The following is a 26,293-nucleotide window of genomic DNA, read 5'->3' as shown; positions in this document are numbered from 1 at the left end:
AAAGTGGTTTTCATCATCAATATTATCTTTGACTGAATTAGTTCAACATCTTATAATTTCACAACTTAACTGAATAAAAAATGTGCAGTCTGTGGCACGTTACCATCCTTTCATTTTCAAGTGCAGCTCTGCTTTTGTATGAAATCTTGCCTGTTTTGTTTTCGGAATTCTATAAAAAGAGACATGCATATATTTCAGAAGGAAGAATGTATCTAACTGTACAAAGATTTTAATCTGCATTCAGTTTAGTTGAAACCTATGCTCAATTATTTTATATGGCCAAACTGAGGACTGCATATTCAGATTAATTTAGTTCTCTATTTTTAAAAGATTGAAATTGAATAGAATGCCTTTTCCTTTGTGTGTCCTGAATGTATTCCACCTTCCAATAATGGAAGAATCTCATTTTGCCCTTTATTTCAACCTAGAGGGTAGTAAGTCACTCCCTTAGGTGTAATAACCAAGGCACTAACTGTGATTCAGTTAGCAAGATGGTGATAATGATAACAATATCTGAGTCTTTTCCCCTAGAGACTCTCAAAGACACCAGACGTACTCACTCTCCCACATTATGAATTTCATGAACTGTACCTGAAGGTTTAAATATAGCCCTAAGCTGAAAAGTATTTTTTTAAAGTGGCACCTTGTTATTATTATAGCATACATCTGTTCCCTGTGTGCCTTTGCAGTTGTCTCTGCTTATGACAACAACAAGTTTTTACAACTGTCAGCAAGTGCCACCAGAACTGGGAAAGGGCAAGTGAGAGTGTCTTGTACTTTGTGTATCTGCAATATTACTACCCATATTCCTTTGCTGTAGGTAGTTATGGAGTAAATATATACTTAATAGAGTCAAATGGTGCCAGGAAAAATTATCAGGGTCATGAAAGGGGGAGAGAAAAATGAATGCTGTCAAGCTGTTTCATTTTATAAGAAAAATCTGGCATGTCATTTTTACTCAAAGCAGTATGTTTCTTTACTGGATAAAAGGTGTTTCTGGACTTTTATTTCCTGGATATATCTGTACACCAGGCAACAGTGAACAGCATCTCTTTAAGATTTCCTCTTTCATTCCTTTGTTTCGAAGTAAAGGGGCACAACAAAAATTGAAAGAAGAAAATATGAGCTTTTGAAAGCGCTCATCTTTGATCAAAAGTAGTTTTTACAACGATCGAATGAATGTGTGATAGAAGACAAAGAGAAAAGCAGAGGTTAAGATGAGGTACTGGAAGTGTGTAGAACATTTCTCATATCAGCAATCTTGGTTAACTTTAAAAATAACGATCAAAGATATGTTGAGGATATTCAATTTGCAATGGGTGCATATCAAATTGAGCTATAATTAGATCATTTGAGTCATTAGTCTATTTTGACTGTCATTATAGACCTTTCCTAAAAGGACAGAAGTGGCAGTGTTTTTAAAATCATAGTTATCCTTTAATGAAATATCTGAGCTAGATACCTTGCATATGCATGTATCTGGGCAGACATTTGTAAGCAAAATCTAAGCTCACATACTCATGATTACACGCATGAACACAAGGTAGTGATCTACAAGGAGGTAAGAAAATGGACAATGAGAACTGGTGATAACTTATTTTTTTTTTCTGAAATAGTCCTGAATATCACAACTTAAATATCTGTTTCCTATTAAGCAAAAAAAAAAAGTGTATGTCCACTTTGTTGACAAGGTCAGTGCCTTTGTTTTCAATAGTAATGGAATTGTGGGTGTAAGAGAGCATTCTATATGACCAGCCAGCTCTCCTTCACAGGACGGGGAGCACAATAATGGATTCGTCAATGTTTTTATTACTTCAGATCATCTCAGATATTCATGACCAATTTTCCCCCCAATGAACTTTATCTTCCATCCTCTTCACAAAATGCTATGTCAAACTTTTTCAACAAATTGGCTCTAAAATCCTTTCTAGATTTGTAGCACAAATAAAGGATATATATATATTAGAGGCAGTAAATTTAAAATATATATAAACTTTATATATTTGTATATATATATATATATATATATACTTCATATATACTTTCATATACACACACTTTTTTCAAAAACCTGTGTTGAGATACAAAAAGAAAAATATTATATTAAATTATCAGAATGTGAAACTTTTCCTAATCATAATTTCTTTCTTTTTTTTTAAAAGATTTTATTTATTTATTCGACAGAGATAGAGACAGCCAGCGAGAGAGGGAGCACAAGCAGGGGGAGTGGGAGAGGAAGAAGCAGGCTCATAAGCAGAGGAGCCTGATGTGGGGCTTGATCCCATAACGCCGGGATCACGCCCTGAGCCGAAGGCAGACGCTAACCGCTGTGCCACCCAGGCGCCCCTCTAATCACAATTTCTTAATTTTAAGCTCCAATGCTTGTTATTACTGTGTAGCATGAGATATGGGAAATGCTACTTTGCATAAACTGTTACTCAAAAACCCTCTGTGGTGTAATTTAGTCACACTCAACATACAGAAGAAACTACTGCCTGAGGATGTCAGGTAACTTCACAAAATCACATCATAACTTTAGAACTAGTTGATTATACTGATCAAAGTATAACCATAGAAAACATAGTCTTGGTTCAAGAGAGGAAACTTATGAAATTAAAGATTTATGAAAGGCAGGGTACATTTGCTCCAAGTAATGTTTCCATGGATATAGTCTCAAATAAAATAGCACAGTTTTCTCAGGACTGTAAAAACTGACTAAGGTCTGTGGTTTGGGGCTATTTACTGACAGTGTGCCTGTAGGCTCAAACTTGCTTTCATCTGCCATGATTAACCATATGTAGGCCAATATTTATTTTACTTTTTAATTTTTTTTTATTTTTAAAGATTTATTTATTTATTTGAGAGAGAGCATGGGGTGGGTAGAGGGAGAGGGAGAGAATCTCAAGACGACTCCTTGCTGAGCACTGAGCCCTACGAGCTCAATCTCATGTGCCTGAAATCAGGACCTGAGCCGAAATTAAGAGTCAGATGCTTAACTGACTGAGCCAACCCAGATCCCTAGGCCAATATTTAAACAGAGATTTTAACCTGACTATAACAGCTCCAAATCAATTATTATGAACTATTACTGAAGTTCTCCTTAGTTCACAGATAATTGGCCTGGAATACTAGAAGTACTTGAGCCGTTTTTATATCTATCAATCTGTTATTACTCAGATCACTTTTCCTCAGGACTGAAGCTCATATGTAATCTTCAATAAGTATTCAATGATTATACCCTACGGAGCATTCATGTATAAAACACTTTCCCAGACATTTTTTAGTAGGGCTGCTGAATTTATGAATAACTTCATACATTCCCATTTGTCAAAATGTGTCCTTACGGATTTCATTCTGTAAAGATTAGTTGGCAAAACTCCAAACTAAATAAATCTCTGCTTTGTGCACTTTTTTATAAGGAAAAGGAAAAAAAAAATATAGAACTAATTCACACAGGTGACTCAGGTGGTCACGGATTTTAGTTTATTTAAAAAGTCATTTTCTAAAAATTAGTGGGCCTGTTAAAAAAAGCTTTAACATCGTACTATCCTAGCAATGGTCAGAATCTTTTCCACAGTATTTCCAAGGCATTTTGGCTTAATTTAAAAGTAAATATTAATATAATTCAATTTAACTTAAAAGATAATGAGTGTATTTCAATCCTCTTAAAGAGGGTTTTTTTTGGGGGAGGGGAGGAGGCAGGATTGACCATCTAAAGATTACATTATTTGGAAACACAAAACCTTTATCTTCTTAAATTGTGTCCTACAGGCTGTAGAGAGGAAGGTGGGCTGACTTCTGGTGGATGGAGCGCAGCTCTTCTGCTTTCTTCCAAGAAAACATTTCTGACAATAATTGTTTCTGTGTTTATGTGTAAGATTTCATTTAAAAATTATTTATGCTATTAAGTTTCTTCCAGAAAATTTTGTTTTAAACATAAATCTCTCTATATATACGCATTCTATAGTTTCTTTTAATTATGAATAATTGGGAGAAATATTTTGCGTTCACAATTTATAGATGGGAATGACTTCAGTTTTAGCAATGTAACTTTATGGAAACTACATAAAAATAGGTCATGACAGTCACAATGGGCCATATTTTTTTTCTAAATTTAATCTTATTGTTAAAACTTTTATTTGCTGCTATTTCATTAGACTATTATCAGGTGGCCCTTTATAATTCTTTATAATTTTTTAATAAGTAAATATTTCTAAAAAGATACCAAATGGAAGACACGCAGCTAAACACTGTAAGATATCTAGAGTATTTCGTACGCCTTACCTTGAGGGACCTTGCAATCTTATATGACCAGCACTATATCCATGTAAACACAAATAAAAATACAAGGATATATTTCACAAGAATCAAATGAGTGCTATAGAGACAGTGTTTACTATGTACTCCCTGCATCACAGCTTGCTAAAGATGCAGATGTCCATTACCACCCCAGACCTATCAAAACAGTAATTTTCAGTGCCTAGTGAAGAATGAAAATGTGGGTGCCCTTGTTTAAAAGGAAGGAACAGATGTCATTAAGTTGTAAAATATAAAGCCTTTTCCTTTGTGCTATACATAGCCTTCTTTTTTGCCTTGTCATGATGTTTCTGGTTTGCTATTTAATGTTGCTTTAAGGAAAGAAAAATGAAAAATTTAAATTATTAGCATACATATTATGGTCATTTTTATACTGTATAATTCCAGTTTAAAATGAAAACATTAAGAGCATTTAACATGTACATGGAGTTACTGAATTAACACAATTCATAATTTTAGTCTATACATGCTTATGTATTTCATTCTTACAGAAAAATGAAATCCTTCACAAAACTAACTCAGCTATTTCATTTCCTGATGTACACAGATCCTACCAACACTTCCTACCTCAGGCTTAGTAATGAGTAAGAAAGGACTGAAAGGAAAGAAACTATGGGCTGTCATATCTTTCCTTTTCCTTTTTATGTCATAATTTTCAGCATAACTGGTTGGCCAATAGAAGGAAGTAACTAACATGTAGGTGGGAATGCAAATTTGTACAGCCACTGTGGAAGACAGTATGGAGATTCCTCAAAAACTTAAAAATAGAACTAAGCTATGAGTCAGTAATTGTACTACTGGATATTTACTCAAAGAATATAAAAACACTGCCGAAGGGGTGTTTTAATAAACCCTTATGTTTATTAAACCATTATTTACAATAGCCAAGATACGGAAGCAGCCTAAGCTTCCATTGATAGATAAATGAATAAAGAAGATACGATATGTATATATATAATGGAATATTATTCAGCCATAGAAAGACTGAAACCTTGTCATTTGCAACAACATGGATGGTTCTAGAAAGTATAACACTAAGTGAAATAAGCCAGTCAGAGAAAGACAAATACTATATGATTTCACTCATATGTGAAAATTAAGAAACAAAACAAATGAACAAAGGGGAAAAAAAGGGAGACAAACCAAGAAACAGACACTTAACTATAGAGAACAAACATGGTTACCAGAGGGAAGGTGGGTGGGAGATGGGTAAAGTAAGTGAAAGGGATTAAAATAACATGTATCTTGATGAACACTGAGTAATATAAGTAATTGTTGAATCACTTTATTATACACCTGAAACTAATATAAAACACTGTATGTTAACTACACTGGAATTAAAAAAAAAGTTCAAAAATAAAATTATTGAGAATTTCAAGATGGTAAAGTAGAACATCAAACCCTGTACTACCACATAGGTCTCACCCCCAAGATATCAGCCCTGAAAAGGTAAGGTATTTTGCTTTTTAAACAAGTATCCAGAGGATTATTATGTAGTTTAAAGTTTTGGAACCATAATGGCTAGTATATTTCATAGTTAGGATAGTTCTCTTCTACCTGGCTAAGAAAAGGCTCATAGGCTGATACAGACTTGAGCTAGTTTATTTGAGAATATTACTTCTGATCTTACCAACATTTGCATGTGTCCTTGCCCCAATATCTAGGTGTTAATATTCAAGTATTTGACCTCTAATTTCAAAAAGTGGCAGTGATGGGAAGAAAAGAAAGGTTCCAAATTGATCAAAGTATTAATATCACCCGTATGACTTTCTGCCTCTTTACACATATTTCAAAGATTGAACATGAAATTCCATAGAAATGAATATGGCCTAGAATACTCAGTAAACTGCCCTTGCATTGTACCATCTAGAGGAGCTTTTGAAATAATGTACATTTTGAAGCATTCAGAATACTTAATTATTTTATAGTAAGGTAATTTGAAAATCAAACACACAAGACCAAATCTTTTTCAATATGAAATTTAAAAAAAAATTGATGGTAAGCAATAATTTGTGGTTTTAGAAAATACAATTCTCCAGGATTCTTCATATAAGCAAAGACCAGCAATGAAAATGCTTTTTCCACTATGAATATGTCAATTAAAATAAAGAAATAATTTGATTATATATGAATATACTATTTTCATCTGCTTTTAAGAATCTAGCCTTATATAGCTATCAAAACCATAAAACTTTAGAAATGAAGAGAGGGGCGCCTGGGTGGCACAGCGGTTAAGCGTCTGCCTTCAGCTCAGGGCGTGATCCCGGCGTTATGGGATCGCCCCACATCAGGCTCCTCTGCTATGAGCCTGCTTCTTCCTCTCCCACTCCCCCTGCTTGTGTTCCCTCTCTCACTAGCTGTCTCTCTCTCTGTCAAATAAATAAATAAAATCTTTAAAAAAAAAAAAAAAAAGGAAATGAAGAGAGAATAAATAAAAGTAGGGCTTCAGATGTATATCATTAAGTAATGATGAAAAATATCTCCTTTTGACTGTAAATATTGCATACTGTCAATTTCATTCATTATTATAGATAAATGGAAATTGGCCTTAATGCTGAAAATATTCTTTTGAAAATTTAACCTAAAATGTATAGAAAAAGGTAAGGTATATGTTTGAAGTAGATACATGGATGCAGATTTTCACTCAATCTGTAGAAGAAGATATAAAATCATAGTGAAGAAATTGAAGAGGCTACCTCATAAACAAGTAGATTCACCTTAATGGAGAGTATTTAAGCTAAGACTAAATGAATGTTCCTTCTATCTTCATTTGGAGGAAGTTTGGACCAGATATTTCTAAAGGCCTTTTTATCCCTTGAAACATATTGAGGTAAACAGTCTATTGGCCAGGCTTCCTCTTTGTTTCTCTGAATCTTTTCTATTCTATCTCAGAATTAAAAAAAAAAAAAAAAAAAAAAAAAAAAAAAGCGCAACCTTCCTTTTTTTGTAATAGACATGTTTGTGTCATTTCACCACAAGTAAAGCACATTCTTCTTTTACTTCTGACCTCTCTTCAATTGAAATGTGCTATTACTTCAGTGGGAAGAATCTGAGTTGCTTTTACATAGAAGTCCTCACTGAAGTATAATTTACCAAAAAGCATTACTTGTATGACTCATGCTGAATCATTTAGCTTTCACGTTAGCCTATACCTTCAAGAACCATGTAACTGAAAATCTTGATTTTTTTCTTAGCAGTCCTCAGAGCAATTTTTCATTATAAACTTATTTGATAAACTCTATTGGTTATGAATCCAATTGTGGTAGATATCCTTCACTGAGGGTCCATATTCACTATTCTTACAGTATCTACTAACGCTGTAATTTATTTTCACCAAAGACTTCTTGTTCTTTTGAATAAAAGCTACTACTATTTTGGATAAAAGCCAGTATCATTTTTTACTTGATATGAAAACTAGATAGGCAATATGACATGTTTAGAAAAACAAACAATTTTGACATATTCAGATTTCCTGTAATTTAAAACTCTGTTTAGTCAGTGTTCACTGTTAAGCCTTATCTCTTCAACTCAGCTATCACATCAGAAGATTCCCTAGTATCTGAGCAAGGTTTGATAAGGTAGGTAGGTATTAAGGAAACAAGGGAAACCATAGGACTAATGCAAGTGTAGTGTGGAGTTCCCTTGCTGTAGACGGAGATCCTACTTCTCATTCATTCTGTATCTTTATCCATGCTCATGGACAAATAACCTACTCACTACAGGCTTCAATTTCTTAACTCTATAAAGGAAAGGGGTTGGACTATTTGACCTTCAAGGTGCCCTTTAGCCCTAAAATCCCATGGTTCTATAGCTTTCAATTGATGGACTATACAGAGAGAGAGGAATACTTTAGGAATAATCCTCACAGTCTACAAGCCAATGATGACACAGATGCTGATGTTTTTAAGGAAGTGATAGAAGATATTTGATCCCAATGGTTTAGACTCCCCCCAACCGTGATAAAGGAGAAGACCTGAGAAGCCTTACAACATTAGTGTTCTTTGTCTCTTTGTGGATGACCCTTTCACATTAATATCAACATCAGAAACTCTGAATTCAAGAAAAGAAAGACAGAGTCACACATTCTTTCAATAATCCTTTGTCAGTGAACATTTGAGAGCCACAGGAAGCCAAATCAGACATCACTTAAAATAGTTTTTGGGTCAAGATTACAAAAAAAGGAAGACAGGAAAGAACAGTGGAATCAGCAGGAGTGTGTCCCCTAAAGTCCCTTAAACTAAGTTGGAACACAACCCAGAGCAAGTTAGCTAGAGCACTTCTCAGTGGGATTTTACCCACAGAAAGGCATTAACCACAAATTGTTCACTGAAAGTGTTTCCCCTCAACACCGAAAATCAATGGGAAAAAGGTTATTTGTTAACGAAACTTTCAACAAAGCATGCATGCTAAATCTTACTGCTTACAAAATTCATAATCCAACCTGAAAATGAGCATCTCAAATTGTAGAATATAAATCTGAGTATGATCTTGTCTCTCAAGCTCAGATCAAGGTCACATACATGGCAACCATATAGCTACTCTATAACTGTTGGCTATTATTCACAAGTTTCATCAATGTGTGAAGGAAAAAAAAAGAGTAATCATAAATATTATTTCTCTCTTCTTGGTTAAGTATTAGTATTTTCTAGTTGTACACAGAATTAATTTTAAAAGTCAGAAGGTGACCGTGGGTATCAAAAATTAACTACAGAGCTACTTATATGCAGAAAGCATTTCAGTACATACAATGAAGAGAAAAATGAAATTTCAGCACTACATGAATCTTTGACACATCTCAGGTAATGTTTAAGTATAATTCACATAACCAGTGGATCACAGTATTTATTGTTTTCCTTTAGAGGTTTTCCTATTCACTTCCCTTCTGTCCAATTCAAATATTCAGGATGTTTATTTCTAAAATATTTATCCAAACTAAGAGAAATACTAAAAAAAAAAAAAAAAAAAAAAAAAAAAAAAAAAAGTGTGTCTAATATTTTCTCTACCAGTTGCTCCAAAAGTTATAAGGCCTTACTATTTAAGAAATATTAAAGCAGGGGGTGCCTGGGTGGTTCAGTCAGTTAAGCGTCTGCCTTCAGCTCAGGTCATGATCTCAGGGTCCTGGGATAAAGCCCCTTGTTTGACTCCCTGATCAGCAGGGAGTCTGCTTCTCCCTCTCCCGCTGCTCCTTCCCCATGCTTGTGCACATATGCTCTCTCTCAAATAAGTAAAATCTTTAAAAAATGAGATTTATTTTACTTTATTATTTAAATTTTGTGTTTTTAACTGGCTATCTGTTAAATGAAAGTTTAACTGTAGAACTTTGAACTAGTAGTTGAACTAATTTCTACTGCTACTAAATGTTATATAGAATTAAAAAGACATTTGTAGTCTCAAACCATAAATAAAATTAGTTTAGCAAGCATTTATAATGTATAAAAATTATCAAAAGAAGAAAAAATTATATACCAATTTATAGTCAGTATTAAGTATGGATGAATTTTACTTTGGTTTTCTCTTATATTGAACATAATATAAAAACAAAGATTATTGAATGTGTTGTGTGTCATACTTCGAAAGCCATAAGAGATGGCTTCTACATTTAATATATCACAAAATAGTGCTATCCAAGTGATTGACCATGCAAGCAATATATTTTCAAGCTGACAGCTTTATGTGGCTAGAATCTATACTTATTTTTTTTTTATCCTTTCACACATACAAAAATTCATTCCAGGTTCAGCGCTTTGATCTATCTTATAACTCTCCCAGAGTTTAGTTAAGTATAAATTTCCTCTGAGGTTACTTCATCATTGTTTTCTGTTTATTTTATCTAGCATATAGCCTCTATTTTACTGATTGACTCTTGGTTTTATTAGATCTCATAGCTTTCAAAGTAATTTGCTTTTTAAGTAGTATATTCACTAATATACATTACTGGGCTTTTATTTAGGCTTGTATATGATTACTTTTTTATAGTTCCATATCATGAAAAAAAGACAAGTATACTTCAGCAATGGAAGAAACTTGTAGTATTAATAATACAGTGATTCAACTGCAGAGGTATTTGTTGATTCATTTATTTGAGTGTGAGAGACACAGTCATGGACTATGTTCAAACAAGTTCAAACAAGCATGTCAAAACTGGTAATAGATTGAAAATTAATAAAAGGCGTCATCCATGTAAGTAATAAATCTGAACAATTTGTGTTTCCAAAGGTAATTTAAGTGGCAAAATTTAAAAACTTATTAGTTGGGGTAATTTTAAAACCGCAATCTGGTGTATATTATCTATACATAGTGAAAAAAATAACAAAATCATAGTCTTAGCAGCTAACACTTTTTGAACAAACATCCTAAATCAAACTAAATGGTCATTACATTTTTATCAGTACAATAAGCTTGATATTTTTGTCAGTAAAGTGCATTCTGAGCACTACTTTAGATACTTTGCATACATTTTGTCATGCTGTGTTTATATTTTAATTAATTTTGAATTATGCACATAGGTACAGAGCCCCAAAATATATGGAAAAAACTGAATAACTGAAGGAAGAAATGAAAAATTGAACAATTATTGATAGAGACTACAACATGTCCACTTTGAAGGATGGAAAGAAAAAGTAATCAGAAGTCCACCAAGAAACAGAAGACTTGAAAACATTATAAATACACCGGAAGAAGGAAATGTGTATAGAACACTTCAGCCAACAAAAGCAGAATGCATTTCTTCTCAGGTGCACACTGGATATTCTACAGGGGAGATCATATGCTACAATAAATTTAACAAATTTAACAAAACTTCAATAAATTAGAAAAATTTGAAATCATACAAAGTATGTTTCCAAATGCAATGGAATTAAATTATAATTCAATAGCAAAAGGAAATTTAGGACATTTACAAATAAGTGGAAATTAACCAACATGAACTCTGAATTAATGGGTGAACAAAAATGTTACACATGGAATTAAAAAATACTTGGAGGGGAATGAATTAGCAAATATTTTGAGATTAATCAAAATTAAAAAAAATACATATAAAAACTTCAGTACAGCTAAAGAAATTAGATATTAGGAAAATAGAAAAAGAAAAGAAAACTCAAAGGAAGCATAAGAAGGCAGTTAAACATAGTGGAAATAAATGAAATAGAAAATATAAAAACAATAAAGATTAAGGAAACAAACAAAAAGATGCATTGAAAATGTCAACAAAGTTGGCATACTTTTAGCTAGACTGGGCCAAGAAAAAAAGAAAGAAGACATGAATTACCAAAATCACACAAATAATGAGGGAAATTACTATAAAACTTAAAAGGGGAAAAAATGATTATAAGGAAATACTATGAGCACCTGTGAGCTAACAAAATAGATAAACTAAGTGAGCTGAACAAATTCCTAGAAAGGTAAAAACTACCAAAAGTGACTCAAGAGGAAGTATAATATTTGAATAGAACTAAAACGAGTAAAACGTTTGAATTCCTATTAAGTAACTCTCTCAAAAGAAAAGCCCAAGCCTAAATGACATTGCTGGTGAATCATACTAAACATTTAAAAAAGAAAAAATACTAATTCTTCACCAAATCTTCAAAACAACTGAAGATGAAGGAACACTTCCCAATTCATTGTATGAAGCCAAAACCGACACCCAAACTAAACAATACAAGAAAACTACAAACCAATATGCCCTGCAAACACAGATGCAAAAATCCTCAACAAAACCCTAGCAAACCAATTCCAGCAACATATAAAAATAGGGTTAAGCAGCATAACCAAGTGGGATTTACCTGAGGCATGAAAGTTTGGTTAAATTTGAGAGAATAAATCAACATAACAGACCATATTAATAAAATAAGAAACTGCATGATCATCTCTATTGATGCAGAAAAATCACTTGGCAAAATCCAAAGTCCTTTAATTATAAAAACACTCAAACTAGGAATTAAAGAGAACTTCCACAAGCTGAATAAAGGTATGTATGAAAATCCACAATTAAAATTATAGTTCATAGTGAAACTGAAAACCTTTCCTTTAAAATCAGGAATAAGACGAGGCCGTCTAATCACGTTTTTTTTTTGGTTTGTTTTTTTAAAATATTTTATTTATTTATTTGTCAGAGAACTCGGGAGAGAGAGAGAGAATGAGAGTACAAGCGGGGGAGTGGCAGGCAGAAGGGGAAGCAGGCTCCCTGCTGAGCCAGGAGCCAATCCCAGAACCCTTGGATCCTGACCTGAGCTGAAGGCAGACGCTCCTGTCTAATCATGTTTAATGGAAGTTCTAGTTAGGGCAATTTGTCACAGAAAAGAAATAAAGGCCATGAAAACTAGAAAGTAAGGCATGAAACTATCATTATTTGCAAGGACATAACCTTATATATAGGAAATCCTAAGGAATTCACTAAAAACATTAGAACTAATAAACAGTTCATCTAGGTTGTAGGATACAGGATCAAACTGAAAACTCAATTGTATTTTGACATAGTAACAACGAAAAGTACAAAAATAAAGTTGAATAAATAATCTTATTTCCAACGGCATTAACAACAATAAAATTTGTAGGAATAAACTTTAAAAAAATATAAAATTTGTACACTAATTAATATAAAATATTGCTGAAAGGAATTAAGATCTAACCAGATGGAAAGGTATCCTTCGTTCATGGATTCCAAGACTCAGTGTTGTTAAGATGGCAATACCACCCCTAATGATCTACAGATTCAAAACCATCCTTATGAATATGTCCACTGATTTCTCTGTAGGAAATATCAAATTGATTCTAAAATTCATATGTGAGGGTGTATGGGTGGGTCATTTGGTTGGGTGTCTGACTCTTGGTTGCAGCTCAGGTCATGATCTCATGGGTTGTGAGATCGAGCCCCACATCCAGCTCCATGCTCAGCAAGGAGTCTGCTTGAAGATTCTCTCCCACTGCCCCAACTTTCACTCTCGTTTGTGCACTCTCTCTCTCTAAAATAAATAAATCTTTAAAGTTCATAGGCAAATAGAAGATATGCATAATAGCTAATACAATTCTGAAAAAGAAGAATCAAGTTCGAGAACTATGATAATTCAGACTGTGTGGTACTGGTATATGAAGAGACAAATAGATCAAAGGAATAGAATCAAGGATCCAGAAACAAATCTTTACATTTATGGCCAATTTATTTTCAACAAGGGTGCCAAACTGATTCAACTGGAGAAGAACTGTCTTTTCAATAAATAGTTCTAGGATAACTAAATATCCAATTGCAAAGAAAGACAGACAGAAAGAAAGACAGAAAGAAAGTGAAAAGGAAGGAAGGAAGGAAGGAAGGAAGGAAGGAAGGAAGGAAAGATGGAAGGAAAGATGGAAGGAAAGATGGAAGGAAGGGAGAAAGGAAGGAAAGAAAAGAAGGGAGGGAGGGAAGGGAGGAAGGGAGAAAGGAAGGAAGGGAAAGGAAGGGAAGAAGGAAAGAAGTTAGGAAGGAAGTCAGGAAGGAAGGAAGGAAGGAAGAAAGAAAGAAAGAAAGAAAGAAAGAAAGAAAGAAAGAAAGAAAGAAAAGAGAGAAGTTGGACCCTTATCTCACAACATACATAAAAATTAACTCAAAATGTATCTTAAGAGTTAAAAGTAAGAGTTAAAACTCTAAAACTTTTCAGAAGTAACCATGTGAGTAAATCCTGGTGACTTTGGGTTAGGCAGTATTTTCTTAGATACAACACCAAAATTGTAAAAAACAAAGGAAAAATAGGTAAATTGGACTAACTCCAATTTAAAAATGTGCTCAAAACCATAATATCAAGAAAGTTAAAAGATTACCTACAGCATGCTAGTAAATATTCCAAATCATACATCTAATGGGTATTGTGTATAGAATACATAAAGAACACTTGTAACTCAAAACACAAATAACCCAATCAGTAATTGGTCAAAGAATCTGAATACACATCATCCCAAGAAGATATACAAATGGCTAATAAGTACAAGAAAAGATGCTTAAAATCATTAGTCATTAGGAAATGAAAATTGAAACCACAATAAGCTACCACTTCAGTTTCACAAGGATACTTAGAGAAAAAGTAGCAAGAGGATGCAGAGAAATTAGAATCCTCATCCATTTCTGTTACAACATAAAATGGTGAAGTCACTACGGAAAAAGAATTTGGCAGTTCTTCAAAACGTTAAACATACAGTTACCATATGACTCAGGAAATTCACTCCTAGGTATAGCCAATAGAAATGAAAATATATGTCCATATGTGAGCTCATACATGGTGGCCATAGCATCATTATTCTTTAATAACCAAAAAGTGAAACAACACAAATGTCCACCAATTGCTGAATGGATAAAGCAAATGTAATGTATCCACCAATTGCTGAATGGATAAAGTAAACATAATGTATGAAAAAATATGTCCTATGTGAACTCACACACGAGTGGCCATAGCATCATTATTATTTAATAACCAAAAAATGAAACATGCAAATGTCCACCAATTGCTGAATGAATAAAGTAAACGTAATGTATCCATACAATAGAATATCATTCAGCAGTAAAGAATTAAGTACTCGTACATCTTAAAATAGAGATGAATCCTGAAAAGATTAGGTTTAAGAATCCACTCACAAAAGCAATACAATCTATGATCACATTTTCGTGAAACATTCAGAATAAGCAAATTTTTAGATATAGAAAATAGGTTAGTGGTTACCTAGACTTGGGTGTGGGGTGGTGGGTAGCAATAAGGAGTGACTGCTAATGTGTACCAGAATTATTTGGGGGTGGTGAAAATGTTCTATAATTAAACTGAATTAATAGTTGCACAACTCTGTGAATATACTAAAAAGCATTGAATTAACACTTTAAATGTGTGAATTTTAAGGTATATGATTACATCTCAATTAAAGTGTCCAAAATATATAAATACAACAAATATTTCAGTATCATTTCTTGGTAAACTGATTCTGGAATAGAATCGTGCTAATTAAAGGTGGTGTAATTGTAGTTAATATACAAAAAAAATATTGCAGAAATAGTGTAGGCTTTAGACACCATTTTAATTGTCTAGGAGTATCCCCTTAATTCAGTTTCTGAAAAGTGTATTTTATTTGTTTGATACCAGGCTTCCACAAATTCCCTGAACTATAATGTGCACGTTACATTCTACTTCAAATACCTCATGTAAGTCCTTCTATTTACTTTTACTCAGATAGCAACCTCCTCAATCCTCCAGAAATAAGATAAGATTTCATATTTTAAAGCAAGCTAAAATTTTAAGATTACAAACACAGTTTATCTCACTTCCACTGTATTTTTAACAATGTGAATACCATACTTCTGAAAGCAACAGGGGCTCAAAAAAATCACAATGTGGACTATAAATCTCTAGAACATATCATGTGGCTATTTCTTTTATTAATATCTTTTGACAGGGAAACTGCATCTCTTCTCAGTTGTTTAAACTATAGAGGCAGGCACTGTTCTAACTCTTTAAAGATTATCTTTACCTACTTTTTTTTTCCCCCTCAATGTTTCCTTTCATCGTTTTTTTCCACAAAACTTTAAAGTTTCTGCTGACTCCTCTGCCACTCAGTGTTTATTTTGGGACTTTAATATCCCTTGCTCCATCTAAAAATGTTTCAGTCTCTTCCACTTTTTCTAGGATTTATGGTCTTAAGAGTTATAATTGTAAATCTACAGAGCAGAGAAATGCTGATTTTCATTTGACTTGTGTGTGTGTGTGTGTGTGTAGTTATATAAATTATAAACATACACAATACATATTCTAAGTTCAGCAAGCTATGACTATTACCAAATCTTTCTTTCTAGAATCCATAGCCAGTAACAGGCATCACATAGCTAAAGCTCCTGGACGTTGTGATATATAATTCCCAAAGATGACCAATGTCATCTCTTCCATTCTTGTATGCAGAAGCCACTCCTCCTATAAAGGGATCTCATCTATGTCACCTCTAATATTCTGGGTTGGCTTTGGGAATTATTGCTATCAATAGAGTGTAGTGAAATTGACACTGAATTAGTTCCCTCTTGTTGGGAAACATCATCAATGGGCCTGTGAGCTGGACCTGGGCACTCAGAGGCTCCTCACTGCTTCCCCTGTCTTTGGAATGTGAATTCCACTTACTTTCTGGCTCCCAGTGGCTGCTTCAAGGACATAGCCTTCAGATAGTAATGTGGTGTTGAAAACAAGGGCATGGCATCCGTGACTGAGCCCAGTTAGGGCCTCTTCTAAGATTTGGCTGGTGGTTGTGGGGATTCATTTGTCAGTAATTACTGCCACACAAGACAAGTCTGTATGTGAGCTTCCTTTGCTTATTAAAACTGCCACCTTTCAATGAGGAGTAGCCTGCCTCTTTCTTTGGTCTCTCCCTGGCCTCTGAGTACCGGAGTCAGTTTCAGATTATACCAGGAAAGCTCCTGGGAGGGTTGCAAACCAAGATATGTCTTGCCCTAAAAAGCCCTGGCAGCTTCAGCTTCAATCTCTTGGAACCCTGAGGTATCATGTAAAATTTCCTGGCTAATCTGCTAGAGAAACCAATCAGAGAAAAAAATAGAGTTGCCTGGCCAGCCCATAGCTATTCCAGGCCTAATCACGGAGTCATGTGATCTAAGGCATGTTGGATATTTTAGCTCTAGTCAAATTCCCAGACAAATGAGTGACCCCAGCCAACCACACTGAACAAAAATGAACCCTATTTCAGAATCATGGGAAAATAAATGGTGGTTATTATTTTTGCCACCAAATTTTGGGGTGATTTATATAAGCAATAGATTAGGTAAAAGGCATAATGAAAAAAAAAACTCACAAAAGAAGAAAATGTAGGAGAATGTTTACCATGGAAAAGAGTTACTATAATTAAAATTTTACAAACTTAGAGAACCTTCATGTTGACCTGTCTTAAAAGATTATATGCATACTAAAAAAAATACTCGGTAGAAAATCAGTGAAGCTGAAGTGTAATGGAAAAAAGGTATGTTGACATTTCACAAAAACCAGTATATAGATATGGTGGGTTACTATTTGTTGATTATAATAACCTTTTAAGCTAGCAAGAATAACAATGAGAAATTTTTAGGTTTTAAATTTGATGATTGCTATGATATATAGGAATGTTAGAGTGGTGAGACCCTCTCCTTTACTATCTCCCTGGAAATAATAAGATGGTACTTAATTATTTTCACAACTAGGCACTTTTGTTCAGCTAGGCACTTTTGTTCAGCTTTATAATTTCCAACAATAAAAACTAACAATTTTTGATGGCAGTATTAGTTACCTATTTCTGATTAAAGAATTGTTCCAACACTTAGTGCATAAATCAACAAGCACTTATTATTTTACATTTTCTATAGGTCATGAATCACAGCATGGCTATCTGGGTAACCCTGCTTCAGTGTCTCTCATAATGTTGTGATCAAGGTATTAGCTAGGGCTGACACTCATATGAAGGCTCAACAGGGGAAGGATATGTTCCCAAACCCATTCACATAGTTTTTGGCAGGATTCAATCCCTGTTGGCTCTTAGACTGAGGGTCTCAATTCATGGCTGTTTTTCTGGCCTTTACAGGTCAGTTCACCTTCCTTCAGAGCTAGACAAAAGAGAGCAAGAGTGGGAATACAAAATGGAAGCCGCAGACTCCTTGAAACTTAAACTAGGAAGTAACAATCCATCACTTCCACCATTTTTTTGTTGTTGTTGTTAAAGCAAGTCAGTAATCCTAGACCCTACTTAAGGGGAGGAAATTGCAAAAGAGCATGAATACTAGGAGGTGATGATCACTGAGGCCAGCCTAGCGGCTGCCTAACACAATCATTCACAGAGAATGAATAATGTCTCCTCATCATATGTCACTAAAACACACACAATGTTTGGTTCAATTTAGAAAAAATAAAATAAAACAAGTTATTACACAAAATTTAGTTTATTTTAAAAATATATATATTTATTTATTTATTTTAGAGAGAGGAGAATGTATGGGGGGAGGGGGAGAGGGAGAGTGAGAATCTCAAGCAGACTCCCCACTGAATGTGGAGTTCAATGAGGGGCTGGATCTCACAATCTGAGATCACGACCTGAGATCATGACCTGAGCTGAAATCTAGAGCCTGATACTTAACTGGCTGAGCCACCCAGGTGAACCTAAAATTTAGTTTAATAAGAATAGGAGGTTATCCTTTAACGACATTAGGTTTTGTTTATCTTTTTAACTGATCTAAGAATTCTTACTTTTATATAAGTAATTATATATATTTATATTTAAATATGTATATTTAAATATTTATATAATAGTTTTGAAATTATATGTTATATATGATTTTTAAAATTACAAATGCAATTAAACAAGAAGAAAATAATCCTGCTTTAGAAGTGAGTCACCCCTTGATATTTATTACTTTTGATGAAACAGATACAGATGGTGGGCAAAAAATAAACCTCATGTTGTATTTTAGCACTTTTGGTTACAAAGAACAGAAGCACACTGAAGTAATTTCAAGTAATGGGAAAACTGATTTCAAAAACAGGCATACAAATGTTTGTATCATCTACGTATATTTAGGAAAGAGGAATGTAGAAATCTAGTACAAAACTTTAAGAAAGAACCACACTAGATCTCATGAGGGGAGGACTCTCCTTTTAAACCTGGAAGGATTCATTATACAAAGTTCATATCAAGAATTTTGAAGCCTCCCAGCTAATGCTCTGCCCATTAATGTCAAGCTTTGACATGAATCTCCTCCATTCTCCAGTCCCTTATTCTCATTTTCTTTCCTGTATAAATATTCCCTACTTCTTTTTGTTTAACTTCCCTCATGGTTTGTGCACCTTCATAAATTCAACCTCTCTTCATGTATGTAATTCTATCTCATGTCATCCTTCGATGCTGTTTCCATGGCCAACTGACTTCTTTTCTTACTTCAAATTGCCAAGTAGGGGTAATGCTATCAGTTCTGTTCATGTTTTCAAACTAGGGCAAGCTACAGATTTACTGACCTTGATTATGGCGCAAAATGAAGATACAAGCATTGGGACTGAGGGCAGAAAGTAAGGTGCTATGAAACATTGGCTCTTGTGAACCTCTTTCCAGGAAGAGGAAAACTACAAGCAATTAACAAAATAAGTGTAGTCCATTACCAATTCTTAAACTCTCCTGCTAATTCAACTTGGAACCTGAAAATTAAAAGGCAGGTGTTGAGACCTGATATATTCCTTATTTATATATTTCTAGAAGATCTATTAAATTCAATTATATATGAGGAGGAGACAAACCTATTAATAGTATGAATATTAATTATTAGTTGTCTTTTAATAGATATTAACAGGAATGACATTTAAAACAGGCACTAGAGGGTCAATGAAGAAGAAGAAAGGCATTAAAACAGATTTATGAAATGGATAAATGATGAGTGATGTTAATACGAGAGCATGAAGCAAGAAGTATGTATAGAAAAAGTAAGCAAAATACTGTACTGGAGAACAGTATTAAAGAATCAAAACTACTATGAGGTACACAGATAATACAATATGAACAGCCAAGCAAGGCATACCAAGATTGATAAACTCTATAAATGTCACAGAGAAGGCAAAAGGGAATATCCACGTGGGTAAAGTAAATGTAGTAGTATAAAAGGAAGAAATGGGCATCCACAGTTGGAAATGATCTCTTAGGTACAAGACAGGGAGGTGGGTTGTATGATAAGAATCTACACACTGGGAGACTGGGATGCAAAGTAGGAACCCAACCAAGGTTAGGAATAGTGGTAAGACTGAGCAGATGCTGATATTGTTATTAAGCTGATTAGCTATAACCCAAAGCTCATTTCATTTCTACATACATAAAACCAGGGTTGTCTGGGCTGGAACTGATCCACTAGGGTCTTAACACCAATGTCATTTCTAAATTAGACGAATAGAGAAAAACCTTTGGGGTGGTTCTGAAAATATTTGGTAGCCTCAGTCTCTTCCTCCCAGACCAATTTAGTGCCCATAGTACTATTTTTAGCATAGGGAGAAGGGGACAGGTTCATATCAGATAGAACAATTACATTGGACATGTGTGGAAAGCACAGGAGACTTTCTGCACTGTGCACATCTGAATTACAGAGAAAGCTGCCTAAAATCACAGCAAGTCTATTTGCATATTGGTTTCCAGTTGTCAGATGGTATCTCAGTTCTTAAACGTGAAAATCACAGCAGATATTTTTTTTCATCAGGATGTTAGACTGACTTATTGAAATATAGCACATCAATAAGCATCTCTGAGTTTCCATTATCATGTTTGTATAGTGAACCCTTTGTATAGAGTTGAAGAAGAGACAGCACACTTTCCATCTAAGGAAAGTCTCCAAAAGTGACACCTTTTCAAAAGAATTTTTAAAAGCATAATATTTGACATAAATATTGAGTTAAGAAAGAGATGAAGGGGCGCCTGGGTGGCTCGGCGGTTAAGCGTCTGCCTTCGGCTCAGGGCGCGATCCCGGCGTTATGGGATCGAGCCCCGCATCAGGCTCCTCTGCTGTGAGCCTGCTTCTTCCTCTCCCACTCCCCCTGCTTGTGTTCCCTCTCTCGCTGGCTGTCTCTATCTCTGTCGAATAAATAAATAAAATCTTAAAAAAAAAAAAAAGAAAGAGATGAATAATATTTTCAAGGAAGTAGTGTGAACCAACAGGAAAGTATAGAATATAATCAAAAAGCATTTTTTAAGAGTCTTCTCTCCTACCAACTGACAACTTAGGCTTTATTTACTGCCCACCCTTCCATATCACTCTTACCAAACATTGGCTCCTGTATATGTTAGGACATGGCATTGTCTTTGGCCATGTTAAGGGTATAGTCCCAGATTCCATGTAATTTATAATCTGGTTAGGAATATAAGTGGTTGAATAAATATAATCATTTTAGACTAAAATATTCACATCGTTGATCAATGATGAGAGAGGTATAAATTACTATGTGAGTATTAAAGAAGGAGATACTAATCCTTTTTTTTTTTTTTAAAGATTTTATTTATTTATTTGACAGAGATAGAGACAGCCAGCGAGAGAGGGAACACAAGCAGGGGGACTGGGAGAGGAAGAAGCAGGCTCATAGCGGAGGAGACTGATGTGGGGCTCGATCCCATAACGCCGGGATCATGCCCTGAGCTGAAGGCAGATGCTTAACTGCTGTGCCACCCAGGCGCCCCAGGAGATACTAATTCTGAATAAGAGGACAGAGGAAGAATATATAAAGAAGACAATAACTGAATAAGACTTGGGAAAATTAACAGAGTTGTTCTAAACAATCTTATGGGGAGGTGGACTTTCAGTCAGTGAGAACAATATGAGAAAAGGTACAGAGCTTGAAGTACAGGGCCTGTAACCAAGTGAAGATCAAGCCAGATATAACGGGATATAACTGGGACTAAAGGTATAGGTGCATGTGGGGAAGGACAGAGATATTTGAAGATAAGCCTAGAACAACAGACTGGGTAGATTATGAAGGAGGGCTTTGACTGCCATACAAAGAAATGATAAGAAATAGGATGCCAATGAAGAATATTTTACTGAAGTATTAATATATCTGGAGCTGTGCTTTAGAAATACTGTTTAAAAACTCTATGGGGTGTATGTGTGCATAGCAGCACTATTCAAGGTTAAGGTGGTCTGACACAATGTTGTGATGTATTCATGTATGCCTTTCTTTATGAAATTAGACACAAATATGGCTATAATATTAAGAGTACATATGCCATTTATATGAGTGTTTCATGCACACATATATATTTCCTATACTTACACATGAGTATAATATTTTAGTCAAAATTATTTTTAATTTTATCATAATGTAATATACCACTTCGTATTGTATTTCTGCTCAAAAGAGAGCATTTCAATTTTGTTTCATTCGCATACATAGGGGAACTTAAATAGTGCAATACCAACCTGGGCCATATTAGAACTACTGGTTTAGAAATGAACATTGGCCAAAAGTCATTAGAAATGGATAGCTGTTTAGTGGTGTGTGGGAAATGAGTTGATGGTTACAGTCCAGTTCCTACTTAACAGGTGTCTACCTCATAAAAACCACCATCATAATCAGTACTTATTGGCACCTTTATTGTACACGTGAGGAGAGAAGCCAAGATTTAAGATTGCTTTCTCTTTTCTGTCAGGACTAGGTGGGGAGCTTCCTCTTAACCTTTTATATTGGCTTTACTGTTTTGTTCTAACAATATTAATTTCTAAGATGAATTTAGTGTCTAAGAAACATCTCTAGAGATGGTCACTGAGTTCATAAACAGACAGTGAATTCATTTTAGAAAATAATATTGTTAGAAGGAAAATAGGGAGTCATTATACAAGGTTGTTTTTAATGAGACCATTTGAAGAGGTACCATTTCAAATCAGCAGTTTTAAAGACAGACAGGGATCTGTCCTGCTTGAACACCAGAAGAAAATTTATTTCTTAACATCATAAAAGAATCACATTCAAACTTAATCATGATTTACAGGGTGAAATAAACAGCTTTACTCAGTGTTGTTTGATTGTGATATTGGATGCTACTCAATGGAAGGAGAATTTGTTTTTCCACGCTTGCTAACATGTCACCTTCCACAGTTTATGTTTTAAGCATAAAATCCAGTTACATAGAAATAAATATTCAAAACAATTCATTTGCAGCGGTATTATTGAAAAACTTCACTTACTGGAAAAACTAGTGTCCAAATTCATCTTTTTCACAAAGCTGTATTCACAGATAAGAATATTTTATAAATATTCCACTGTGGAGTATTCAGACTCGATTGCTCTCACTTTGAAAAAATGTTTACTGGTCGCCTGGGTGACTCAGTTGATTAAGCAGCCCACTCTTGATTTCAGCTCAGGTCGTGATCTCAGAGCCCTGGGATCAAGGCCCACATCAGGCTCTGCGCTCAGCGGAGAGTCTGCTTGGGATTCTCTTTCTCCTTCTCCCTCTGTGTCTCCCCCTGTTCTCTCTCTCTCTCTCGAATAAGTAAATTAAAAAAAAAAATACTGAGGTGATGATAGGAAATAATTACCTCCATTTAAATGATTTAGTGTGATGTTTCAATGGTAGTTGTATTATTATTATTATTATTTTGAGATAGAGAGAGGGGAATGGGGGAGGATCAGAGGTAGAGTGAGACAGACAATTTTAAGCAGGCTCCATGCTCATTGAGGAGCCCTATGTGGGGCTCCATCTCATGACCTGAGATCATGACTTGAGCTGAAATCAAGAGTCAGATGCTTAACTGACTGAGCCACCCAGGTGCCCCTCGAAATTCATTTATATTTATTACACAGAAAACAAAAATAAAGATTCACAAACTTCTATATTTACAAGGAGCCTTATTGTAGTTAGAAAAGCCATAAAAAAAGAATGAACATGCGAACTTCCAGGAGAGAATTAAAACTATAAATCATTCATATTTTCCCCAGTGGCATCTTCACTTATATATCTGACCTCTGTTTATTGAAATTTTTCACCAAAGGAAATATTTAAATTAAAAAAAAGAAAGAAAAGGTAAAGCATTTTGACTGTGAAATGTAAAATGTATACATACTTGTTGATTGAACTCTCTCTTTTAATACAGAAACACATGACTGCTTTTCATAACTTTTCCATTCATTTTACACTGTTTCATATTCTCCCTTCATTCTTGCCTACAGACATAACTTTTAAGGAAGTGAGATTAAGTGTTCATACAAATTTATATGTTAAACTAAAAAATAAAATAAAGTTCTATATATTGGCTTAAATTTTTGAGTATTGCTATTCAATAAAGAGAAAATAACACATATTTATATAATTTGAGAGATAAGGCATTTTGAAATATCTCATTTGCAAGTGAGAAAAATTATCCAAGGTCATCAAACTAGTTAAAAGTAGAGTCAAAATTAGTATCCGTGTTACAGTATCCATTGTATAATAAAAGAGAAGACTTTTTACATAATATTAATGTAGTATGTTTTTTTGAATATGATGATAAGCCAAATTAAATTCTTCCACTGGTTTCCATTGTTTCTTTAGTCTGTGACTATAGATTTTTCTACCTTTTCTAAAGGTCTGTCTTATCTAAATCACAGTCAACTTATCTGGAAGTTTAGATATCTAGAAAACATTGAATGGTTTCAATTTTATGTTCTAATTTTGGTGTACATTTAAAAAATTTTCTATTTAAACCTGTCTTAACTGAACTATACTTACCTAAGGACCCTAGCACTGGGCCATGGCCTACCTATCTTTAAGAAAACTTTACATTGAATATGGGTACTGACTTTTGGTAAAAATTCAATGAGATATATATATATATATACACACACACACACACAACTTATATTATATTAAATTGAAGAAATAAAGATACAGGAATTCCTCCAGCACACACAGGTAGTATTCCACATATAAGCAGATAAACATATCTCGCTTGACTTTAAAATTGTTCCTANCTTATATTATATTAAATTGAAGAAATAAAGATACAGGAATTCTTCCAGCACACACAGGTAGTATTCCACATATAAGCAGATAAACATATCTCGCTTGACTTTAAAATTGTTCCTAGGAGCAAGAATAGAAGCACATTTATCAATTTTACTCTTAAGTAAGCTGAAGATGTTAGTTAAAAATAAGTTTTCCTTGCTCTAAAAAAATAAGAGCAAGAAACTTTTATATAATCTCCTATTTTGTGATTGGTACAGATTATCTTTTTGATTTATGGTTTTTCTTTTTTTTAAGAACATCCATCAAAATGTTATTTCTGTCTAACCTTTCAACTCAATTTAGAAAAAAAAATAAAAAAATAAATTCAATTTAGGAAGCATATTCTGAACACTTAGTAGGCTCCTACACTTAGTAGTTAATGCACAAAATACTTTATGATATCTTTATTCTGATTATCACAACACTATCCACTGTACAGTTTAGTGTAACAGTAAAGATGTCATTTCTTACCTGACTTGATGTATCCCTCCCCCCCCCAAAAAAAAAACACAGCATAAAAAAAGCCCTTTGATATGAGTATTGACAGGTGAAGGTTCACAATGCTCAAAGAGATAAAGTGAAAACCTGTAATGAGTAAAAATTATAAGTATGAACTAGAGTGATTATACCACAAAGCTAGTAAGGTCACAGAGAAAAAAGAAATCTTAATTTTATGATGCAGAGTTTTATTTTTTTAAAGATTTTATTTATTTATTTGACAGAGATAGAGACAGCCAGTGAGGGAGGGAACACAAGCAGGGGGAGTGGGAGAGGAAGAAGCAGGCTTCCAGCGGAGGAGCCTGATGTGGGGCTCGATCCCAGAACACAGGGATCACTCCTTGAGCCGAAGGCAGGCAGACGCTTAAGGACTGAGCCACCCAGGCGCTGCTGATGCAGTTTTCTACTCTCTTCGCACTCTTAATTTTATACAATTGCCATCCATCTGTTCATCTGAATGCCATTTATGCATTGCTGATCTCTGAAACTTTTCAAAAGTGGAAAATATTTCAAGGAATTTAAAGGCAGCTCAGGAAAGTGCTATGTTATGACACACTTCAATTTAACTTCTTCAGGTTTGTTTCCCTCTCTACCCAAGCACAACTCAAACGCGGCACCATTCAGTGCTATCCTTGCAGCATATTCTATGACTCCTCAAACATTATCGCCACCTGTCAAACCTGGCATGAAATAACCTGCAAGGTTTTTATGTTGATTTTAAGGAATTAGAAGCATCAAGCATGTTATTTATTCTGGGTTTATCTCCAGTGATGTACACTGTTACCAGCAGCACTGGATTGCATCCTGAATAATCTTGTCAGGATTGGCTGCTGAAGTATTATATTGTTGTCTGGATTTAAGTTGTCTATATGGTGCACCAAAATTTACTTTTTTTAGAAGACTTCAGTCTAAGTCCAGCCAATAAGAAATCTAGTTCCTCAAAATAAAAATTTATAAGACCATTTCCCAAAATTAATGCCGAAGTTTAGCATCTTGGTATTTT

This window comes from Ailuropoda melanoleuca, chromosome 3 (genome assembly GCF_002007445.2).
Source record: "Ailuropoda melanoleuca isolate Jingjing chromosome 3, ASM200744v2, whole genome shotgun sequence".
In the NCBI taxonomy this organism is placed as follows: domain Eukaryota; kingdom Metazoa; phylum Chordata; class Mammalia; order Carnivora; family Ursidae; genus Ailuropoda; species Ailuropoda melanoleuca.
This window is presented reverse-complemented; position numbering follows the sequence as displayed.